This window comes from Triticum aestivum, chromosome 2A, assembly GCF_018294505.1.
Source record: "Triticum aestivum cultivar Chinese Spring chromosome 2A, IWGSC CS RefSeq v2.1, whole genome shotgun sequence".
In the NCBI taxonomy this organism is placed as follows: domain Eukaryota; kingdom Viridiplantae; phylum Streptophyta; class Magnoliopsida; order Poales; family Poaceae; genus Triticum; species Triticum aestivum.
The window spans coordinates 370,073,600-370,084,963 of NC_057797.1; positions in this window are offsets into that span (position 1 = coordinate 370,073,600).

An 11,364-nucleotide genomic window follows, 5' to 3' on the forward strand; every position below is an offset into this window, starting at 1 on the left:
CCAGCGGTGGGGAGTGTTTTCGGGGTGGGCGAGGCGACGCACCACCGGCCGCGGGCGGCGGGGGGCTGCTGTTTGGCCGTCTCAGGGGGTGGAGGTTGAAGATGAACCGCAGGCCCTTGATTTCGTATCCAACGGCTGCAAAATCGACTGACCAGAGATGAAAAAGTCAGTCGACCGACGTGTAGCCTCACCTTGCTAGTGCATTCAGTTTCGACAGCAAAATTCAGTTTCGACAACAAAATTCAGTTTCGACAGTTAAGTTCAGTTTCGACAGTTAAGTTCAGTTTTGACAGTTAAATTCGGTTTCGACAGTTAAGTTCAGAGATGAGCGGTTGATGTATTTTACATCTAGCACTTTGTGTTTATGTATTTTACGTCATGTATTGGAGATGCTATTAGAATTCCACTCAGGTTAACGTTGTTTGTTGTCTCTCTTGTCCTGCTTTAGCCTCGGCGTCGTACAACTCACCGGAGCTGCTCCAATGACGAAACCCTCCATCACAGCGGAGCAGTACCCCGGGCTCCATCTCCAGACGCCTAAGATCTTCTTCCCCTCCTCCGACAGCCAAGTCAGCCGGAGCATCCTCACCGGCCAACCCAATCATGCCGAGATTGACATGGCTTCTCCAAAGAGGTTGTACACTTGTTGCATCTCTTTTTTACTCTACATGTTATATATATTGTCCACTGAGCACTCGTAGTAACGGGAAATACAATTATTTTATACTACTATATGACAAGCAGTGAGGTACCAGGCAACTTAGCTATCCATGATGGACTCTCTTGAACGCCATCATTATTTATCTCTGCGCGTTTGAGCTGTGCATTTGTCGATGGGCCTAGGAGTTGAGCTAGTATGGCAGTGGCCTGGGTCCAAAGTAATAGAAGTAGCACAAAAACATTCTTTTAGTGTAGGATTTTCCTTGCTCAAGCCTGCTTACTAGAATCGCCAGTGCTTGAAAGGAAAAGTGAATGAAAAACATCGGAATTGGAAAGTTTCCTATGGTACTACTTTTCATGAATTTGGTGCAAAGGAATGGAGCAAAGGAAAACTGTAGGATTTGTTCCTTTAGTGTCTCCTTGAAAGAAAAAACGCAGGAATTCTAATGTCCACTTCTCCTCCTTTTCATATTCCTATTCATCAAGCACAAGACTAAGAGATAGTAGCACAATAGCATTATAATCGTACATTTTCTTGTGGTTTGACTTAATCTCACCATGCTTTTTTCATCCTGTGATCTTCCAATTGTTGTGAATCAAACACCCAGATTGGCAGAAATCCTGTGTTTTTAAATTCTCTATTTTGCACGTGCATTCCTATCCTATTCATGTCTATTTCCTATCCCTGCATTGTTAGAATCCTCAAATTCAAACAAGCCCTTACTCAATTACTTCTGTTACAGATATGTGTCAAAGGAAACCTTGTGTGGTTTGTCCTGCTCCTGCGGCACTGTGTTCCACCCCATCTCAGCTGCTCCAACGACGGAAGGGTTCACCACAGCAGGGATCCGCTCTCCAGACTGTCTTTCGCTGCCTCAGATCTTCTTCCCCACCGCCGGCAGCCACGACAACTGCATTACCATCATCAACTGAGCAGATGACCTTGAGGACTACACGGGTCCGCAAGAGAGGTCGCACTCTTCCGTGTCTGCTTACATTATGCGTCGCTTAATATGATGACATGCTACATTATCGTCGTGTTCACCTATTAGACTCCGAGTCAGGTCCAAACTAATGCTGAAACTTGAGTTTTTAAATGGTTGTGGGGTACATATTGGGGTAGCAATTAGTACTATCTGTCTACTATCTGGTTAATCTCCGGTGTCTACTATGAGTTTCATGTTGGGTGCAAACAAACATTAAAGGAGCCATTATCTGTACTTTTTAACTAAAGCTATTATCTGCCTGCTATCATTGGTTTTGGGTCTATCCACAGTTTGCTACCATCACTCTGGATTTGTGCATGCACTCCTTACATAATCTCACTATGTTTTATTCCTATGCATGCCAGTTATTGTACACAATGGAACTGATCATGTAGAGCAAAAGAGACGAGCCTTGCGTGGCAATAAAATTTCATGCAGACATCGTTCCATGGTGGGCGCAAAGGCGGCTCCCCTCCACCCATTTCGGATCGTAATCAAGAGGAAGATAACTGTTATGAGGGGGATTCAGAAGGAGAAGACCACTCTTATTTACCCCATGAGGTCTTCGCTCTAACTTGGCATGCTGATGTTGGTAATATCATGCATATGGTGCCTTGCATTGCTTACTGTATACATTAAAGATGTCATCTGCTTAGTTTAGACATGCTTTGTGCCAATGCCATCTGTTTAGTTTCTTTATCGTATATGTGAATCATGCAATGCCATCTTTTCTAGCCAGGCATCATATATGTGTTGCCACCCTGGTTAGCCAGTCATCTTATATGTGAATTATATCATGCCATCATTTTTTTATTACGTGTTAAATTTGTCAACAATTTTAGTATATTCAATTACTCTTCTGTGCATCAGCCATTTGGCACAGTCATGAAAAAATCTGGAGTGGAAACAAGGTCTTCAGAGCAGACAATGCTATCTGACGAAGCGCATGTCTTGCTGGTTACCGATAGCTCTTCAGAGGAGGATTCAGAGACAGATGACCAGTCATATTCCCCCCCGAGGTGCATGCCCTAACTTGGCGGGGTTATGTTGCTCATATCGTGCGTATGGTATCTTGCATTGCTATGTCACTTTCTTAGTTTAGACATGCTTTGTGTGAATGCCACCTGTTTAGTGTCTAATTACCATATATGTGAATTATGCAATGCCATCTTGTTGCAAGACATTATATATGTGAATTATGCAATGTTATCTTGTTGCAAGGCATTATGTATGTGAATTATGCAATGCCATGCTGTTTAGGCAAGCGTCATATATGTGAATTATATCATGCCGTCTTTTTTTTTGTATTTCTCATTGCTTTTGTCGACAATGTTTATATATTCAACTGCTCTTCTTGTGCATCAGCCATTTGAATTGGTGATGGAGAAATCTGGAGTGAAAACAAGGTCTTCAGAGCAGACAATGCTACCTGCTGAAGTAGATATCTTGCTGGTTACAGATAGCTCTTCAGAGGAGGATTTAGAGGCAGATGACCAGTCCTATTATCCCCCTGAGGTGTATGCTCAAACTTGGCAGGGTTATATTACTCATATAATGCATATGTTGTATTGTAATGCTTAGTTTTTACATCATATACACAATATTGAATGCCATCTCCTTAGTTGACACATCATATATGCGATTGCCCTCTGCTCACTTCCTTAGTATATAAATCATATATTTGAATTATGTCATGCCATGATGTTTACATAGACAGCATGTATCTGAATTATGGCATGCCAACCCATTTTCTAAAGAAATAATATAGTTATATCATCTCATCCTGTTTACATAGTCATCATATTTAAATTATGTCATTCTATCCGTGAATTATATCATGCCATCATGTTTCCATCGACGACATGTTTATGATTTATGGCATGCCAACCACTTTAATAGACACATCATATAGTTATATCATGCCATCATGTTTACGTAGTCATCATATTTTGAAGTATGTCATTCTATCCTGTTTAGTTAGCCATCATACATGTGAAATTGTGTCATGCTATCCTGTTTAATTAGCCATCATATATGTGAAATTATGTCCTGCTATTCTGTTTGCTTAGACAACATAAATGTGAATTATTTCATGCCCTGTTTTCTTCCCTACTATCCATTGCACCTGTCTATCTTACAATGTCTGTACATTCAACTACTTTTCTTGTTTATCAGCCATTTCAATTGGAGGGAGTGATGGCAGTATCTGTGGGAGTAAAAACACGGTCTTCAGAAAAGATCGTGCTACCTATCGATGCAGATAGAACCACGGTTGTACTTGCCCAAGAACCAGCCCCACCATACATAACCCACACTCATGTAGATTGTACCCCTACCTAGTTGGGCAGAGAACCAGCTACACCCCTTCTAACCCCAACCCCAGCAGATAGACACCCAGTTCCCGTTGACACAGCACCGTCTCCACCATAGAGCACCCAAACACGAGCAGTTAGTAAGGCAACTATAGTGCCCAAATCATGAGGACCACCACTCCGAACCCGAAGTCAACGCTTAAAGTAGAAGAAGAATTGTTCTCAGGTCAGGTTCCATAGCTATGGTTCATAATACTTTGCTCTTGCATCACTGTATTTACTGATACCAACTAATTTCAAATTTGAAGGATGCAATTGAAACTCCAATGGCGCAACAGGTATGTTTTAAACCTATTTATTCAACGTGTTTGGCTGTTTGCTGTTGTAACTTGCTCTATGTTGATTTTAGTTTCAATTGAATAAACAGTTATGTTCTCATGCCATGCACATTACAAGTGTTGTTATTGTTGTGTAGTTTCCCACACTTATATTCTGTCTATGCTGCTTTGTCGTAAATAGATATGATTCGAACTGTATCTATCTTGATTTGGCAACATAAACTAGAATGATATAGACCATACAGTGACCATACTACATAGATATATGTTTGTTTCATGCTGTTATCCTGTCCACCTTACTACTGAACTGGTTTACCAAAATGAGTTTCATATACTACATTGTAAACCTGAGATGTGTTTGCTTGTTTCTCTTTTAGAACGCGAATAAAATATTGGAGAAGAGTACCCTATTATGCAATGGTAAAGGAAGAAATGCAGATAAGGTTCAAGATAGTGAGAAATCCCTGTTGGTCTCCAAGAAAGCTGATAAAAACTATATTGAAGACACTGAGACAACCCCAAAGTCTTGTCTTGATGTAGTGTTCGAGTTACTGGCTACAACTGCTGGCACCAGCTCTTCGAACTCATTGCCTGAATCAGTTCGACTTCTTGAGTCTCAACTTCAAGTTGAAATACATCGATCAGATGTTATGCGACAGGAAGCCGAAGGACTGAGGAAGTCCCTGCAGAATTCAGATGCATACTTTCTGGTGCAACAGCAAGCGCTGGAGGACTTAAGCGCCAAACAAGAGAAACTTAATAAGCTTGCTAAGCATCTTGCCAACATTATGGGTACCTAGGGTATTGTTTCTTGAGCTCTTCTGAAGTGGTTTCAGTTCTGGACTTGTTTTACTGCGGCATTTATATGCTGCTGTGTTCCCTATATTTGCACTGGTGGCGAACTTTGATGCCCAGTGGATGTAATATGTGTAATAGCCGTGATAGCCTAGTGTAAGTTGCTTGCTTATTTATTTCCTTGTTGTCTTGTTTATTTGTTTGCTTGTAGTCAGTGCAGTTCTTTTTTTGCGGTTTGCTAGTGGCTGCAATAACCTATTTTTTAAAACTAGGCCACAATAACCGTGGGCTAATATTTACTGTAGTGACACTGGCCTCCTACGGGCCGTAGAAACAGTGGGCCTTCTATGTGTCGTAGAAACAGTGGGCCGTCTACGGGCCGTAGAAACAGTGGGCCTTCTACGGGCCGTAGAAATAGTGGGCCTTCTACGGTCTATAGAAACAATGGGCCTTCTACGGGCAGTATTATCAATGGGCCTTCTACGGGCCGTATCATCAATGGGCCTTATACGAGCTATATGATCGATTGGCCAAACATGGGCCAAACAGACCGCATTCTGGCCGTAAACGGGCTAGAGTTGGAATCGTCCGTTCATGGGCCGACCATAACGGGCCATCGTTAATAGGCCATATTTGATGACGCTATGAAAACGGCCCAACGTATTAACGGACCACAAACGGGCCGATTGTAACCACGGGCTGAATTTGGCCCACAAGCAGAAAATGACAGTAACGGGCCGTAAGTAAACGAATGCGGGAAATGACCCAAGAATAAATGGTCTCTGAGAAGGCCGAAAGATAATTTGGGATGGAGACGGCCCAATGGAATAACGGGCCGTTAATGGGTATAAAGTGATACACTGTTCATTACGGGCCAGTTTCACCACAGGCCGTTAATGGGTGTAAAGTGATACACTGTTCATTACGGGCCAGTTTCAGCACGGGCTGCTAATGGGCCAAGAGTTACAAAGGGCCTCATATGGGCCGAAAGACGTCATGGGCTATACATGGGCCAGAAGTGAAAACAGGCTGGAATCATATTGGACAGCCCAGATGACGCTACTGGGCCTAATTCGGATAGGGCGTAACGGGCCTTGGGTTAGCGGGCTGTAAATGGGCTATATGCGAACAAGCCGTTAACACGCTTTCCATGGACCGGCCCACCAGCTTTTGACCAAGTCAAACGGGCCGGCCTTTTCACAGGAATGGGCCACTGTTGGGTGGTGCCACGTGTCGACGTATCATAGGCGCCTTCTGTCCAGTGAGTGGATGACATCTGTCCCAACGATGAGCCGACACGTGTTTCCTCTAGCCAACGATGATTTTCCACGTGGAAAATCCCCATTGGTCGGGGCTGTTAACGGGTTATCGGATCCAAAACCCAACCTGATAGCTTAACGACGTTCCGTTACGGTGGATGCCACGTGTCGGTCACCCTTGACGAAAGCACTTCTGTGACGCGCGATTTATTGTCATGGAAGTGGACACTTCCGTGATGATAATTTTGGTAATGTCATGGAACACTTCTACGACAGCATAGGTATGACTATCTTGATTCTGTCATAAATTTGTCATGGATGTACATGCATGACAAAAAAGCGACCTACTGTGACAAACACGTATCATCACGGAAGTGTATTTTTTGTAGTTCATGCCGGATTTTTTCGTGAATTTTGGCATGACTTGTGGCAGAATATGTAGGAAATATCGAGTGCCCCGGATTTGTGTGTTGAGTATCCTGGTAGTTGTCTTCGATCATTTTTCAATTAATGTTTTAACTATGAACATAGGAAATGTTTGACGACGAAAAGGATTTCGGTATTTGCAAATACTGCGAAGACGAGCGCGGCCTGTGCGACGGAATCTTCCTAGATGATGATAGACGCTTCAGCATCAAGCTGGACAAGAACTTCGAAGTGGATACAGTAAGTCACAACGACATGTCTTTTTTCGTAATTAAGCATGACATCTGCTTCATTTGCTTCAACTTATAATATTTTTTTACTATTCTACTAGCGTATCCCCTGCCATGCAAGAGTTTTTGTATTGGATAAGATAGGTTTCAGTCATACTATGGAGGTAAAGAAAGTTTACTTGAAGACCGAGCATGGTTATATTTTCCATGCAAAATTATACAATTCAGATGACTACACCTATTTTGGATGCAAAACATGGCAAGCACTATGCAAGACTTATGCATTTGAGCCTGATATGGTTATCACCTTTGATATTCGTCCGGAAGATGATATAGAAGGTAATACCGGCATCTGGGTCGATGTGCAGACGCCTCCAGTTATACCATTATGTAAGTTTCTCAACCATATTTATGTCTTTGATATTGTTTATTCAAAAATAGTTGACAACTAATTTGTATTGTCAGCTTATTTCGGTGCAAGCAAACATGTCCAGCGCTAGGTAGACAGGACCTACTACTGTCCCGGGGCTGAACTAAACTGCGAGGAGCTCTGTCATTATGTTTCATGGCTTGCGGATCTTGATACTGTCAAGACAAATTTCTTTCTGCATTTAGAAATGTTAGTACTGAAAACGTGCGACCAATAGTGTTCGTAATGAACTATGGTCACATCTATTTATGAAGGATGGTAAGATTTTTACTATTTGTCCTCCGTGCATCTTTTCCATACATTATTTTTGAAGCTAAACTTCATTGCTAAGTATGTTACCATACGATGTTCTTCAACAGGGACTCCCGAGGAATGTTGTGCCATATGGGATCGAGACTAAAGCTACCATGAGTATTATTAGCTTACGGCCAAGATATCCTACAGATTACTTTAGTGCATTCAAGATTAGCGACGGATGCTTAATAGTGCAAGACTGGACCAAATATGTGATGGGGAAGCGCAGAGAAGTACTAGGGTGTGATGGCCTGGCTTATTAGGGATGATAGACTACTCATATCAATAAGGAATTCCTTCTTTTCCGGGAGCCCATTCAGACAGAACCCCAAAGTTAAGCGTGCTCAGCCTGGAGTCGTGTCAGGATGGGTGACCGACCGAGAAGTTGCTCCCGGGTGCGCACGAGTGAGGACAAAGTGCACAGAAAAGACTAGTATTGATCTATGGGGCCAGTCTAGATCCCGCCAGGAGTAACGACCACCGGCGGGTGTGTCCGGGGCGTTACAAGTTGGTATCAGAGCCGACCCTCCCGGTTACACGGATGGTTGCGGACAGGTGCGTGGTCATGTTGTTCATGACGTTTGTGACCCGTCGTGGCACACGGCATGGCACATGTACTGGACTGGAAGCACAGACGTATGTGCCAAGAGAGAATGTTCCTGTGGCCCGACGGGGACGTCAGTTCCTCTGAGTGGGGGTGTATGTGATGGCCTGGCTTATTAGGGATGATAGACTACTTATATCAATAAGGAATTCCTTCTTTTCTGGGAGCCCATTCAGACAGAACTCCAAAGTTAAGCGTGCTCAGCTTGGAGTAGTGTCAGGATGGGTGACCGACCGGGAAGTTGCTCCCAGGTGTGCACGAGTGAGGACAAAGTGCACAGAAAAGACTAGTATTGATCTATGGGGCCAGTCTAGATCCCGCCAGGAGTAACGACCACCGGCGGGTGTAGCAGCAAACAGATGCGCTACCCACGATTAGGAGACATGTTCATCTGCATGCTCCAACTTGATCAAGGAGGAGAGCTACACATGTTTTATGTTATTTTACCTAAGAGAGAGCACCAGGAGTGATTAGCTAGCTAGAAATGAGTTTTTGAGGATGATGATGTGCTACACTATTACTATGATGATAAAATAGCTAGTGTTGGTGGTAATGGCTATGATGATTATCATTAGCTACTGTTAGTGGTGATTAAATAAATATAGTTGGTGGTAATGACTATGATGATGATTAAATAGCTTGTGCTGGCGGATTAGATTCAAGCGGAGGCAACATGTGGTGCACATCGAAAGTACTACTAGTCCAAACTAGATCAAGTTTGGATTAATAGTATACTTTTGACATGCACCACATATTGCCTCCACTTGAACCTAATCCACCTTCTTTTGACACATTGTTATGGACATAATGATGTAAACCTCATAACTGGTATTGTACCGATATTTGTACGATGGCGCATAAATACACTAAAAAAAGAATACTAGTAGCGATGGAGAGAAAACACGCTGCCCCTAGTTACATTAGCAGTAGCGTGGGAGCGAACGAACGCTGCAGCTATTTGTCCTAGCAGTAGCGCATGCGGGCACGCATTACTGCTAAACAATAGCTGTAGCGCCTTATTAGTAGCGCACCCCTCGCGCTACTAGTGAGCACAAAACTAGCGCTACTGCTAGGGTTTTCCCTAGTAGTGCAATCATACATAAAAGAATTCAGAGAAGATTCAAATATTATTCATAGATAAACTTGATCATAAACCCACAATTCATCGGTCTCAACAAACACACCGCAAAAAGAAGATTACATCGAATAGTTCTCCACAAGAGAGGGGGAGAACATTGTATTGAGATCCAAAAAGAGAGAAGAAGCCATATAGCTACTAACTATGGACCCGTAGGTCTGAGGTAAACTACTCACACTTCATCGGAGGGGCTATGGTGTTGATGTAGAAGCCCTCCGTGATTTATGCCCCCTCCGGCGGAGCTCCGGAATAGGCCCCAAGATGGGATCTCGTGGATACAGCAAGTTACGACGGTGGAATTAGGGTTTTGGCTCCGTATATGATCGTTTGGGGGTACGTGGATATATATAGGAGGAAGGAGTACGTCGGTGGAGCAATAGGGGGCCCACAAGGGTGGAGGGCGCGCCTAGGGTTGGCAGGCGCGCCCACCTACCTCGTGGTCTCCTGTTTCTTTTCTTGACGTAGGGTCCAAGTCTCTCTGGTCTTATTCGTTGACAAAATCATGTTCCCGAAGGTTTCATTCCGTTTGGACTCCGTTTGATATTCCTTTCCTTCGAAACCCTAAAACAGGCAAAAACAGCAATTCTGGGCTAGGCCTCCGGTTAATAGGTTAGTCCCAAAAATAATATAAAAGTGGATAATAAAGCCCAATAATGTCCAAAATAGTAGATAATATAGCATGGAGCAATCAAAAATTATAGATACGTTGGAGACATATCAAGCATCCCCAATCTTAATTCCTGCTCGTCCTCGAGTAGGTAAATGATAAAAATAGAATTTTTGATGCGGAGTGCTACTTGGCATAATTTTAATGTAATTCTTCTTAATTGTGGTATGAATATTCAGATCCGAAAGATTCAAGACAAAAGTTCATATTGACATAAAAATAATAATACTTCAAGCATACTAACAAAGCAATTATGTCTTCTCAAAATAACATGGCTAAAGAAAGTTATCCCTACAAAATCATATAGTCTGGCTATGCTATATCTTCACCACACAAAATATTTAAATCATGCACTACCCCGATGACAAGCCAAGAAATTGTTTCATACTTTTGATATTCTCAAAACTTTTTCAATTTTCACGCAATACATGAGTGTGAGCCATGGATATATCACTATAGGTGGAATAGAGTGGTGGTTATGGAAAAGACGAAAAGGGAGAATATAGTCTCACATCAACTAGGCGTATCAACGGGCTATGGAGATGCCCATCAATAGATATCAATGTGAGTGAGTAGGGATTGCCATGCAACGGATGCACTAGAGCTATAAGTATATGAAAGCTCAAAAAGAAACTAAGTGGGTGTGCATCCAACTTGCTTGCTCATGAAGACGTAGGGCAATTTGAGGAAGCCCGTCATTGGAATATACAAGCCAAGTTCTATAATGAAAGATTCCCACTAGTATATGAAAGTGATAACATGAGAGACTCTCTACTATGAAGATCATGGTGCTATTTTGAAGCACAAGTGTGGTAAAAGGATAGTAACATTGTCCCTTCTCTCTTTTTCTCTCATTTTTTTCTTTTTTTTATTTGGGCCTTTTCTCCTCCCTTTTTTTATGGCCTCTTTTCTTTCTCTTTTTTTTTATTTTCGTCCGGAGTCTCATCCCGACTTGTGGGAGAATCATATTCTCCATCATCCTTTCCTCACTGGGACAATGCTTTAATAATGATGATCATCACACTTTTATGTTTCTTACAACTCAACAATTACAACTCGATACTTATAAGAAAATATGACTGTATATGAATGCCTCCGCCGGTGTACCGGGATATGCAATGATGCATGAGAGACACGTATGAAAGAATTATGAATGGTGGCTTTTCCACAAATACGGTGTCAACTACATGATCATGCTAAGCAATATGAAAATGATGGAGTGTGT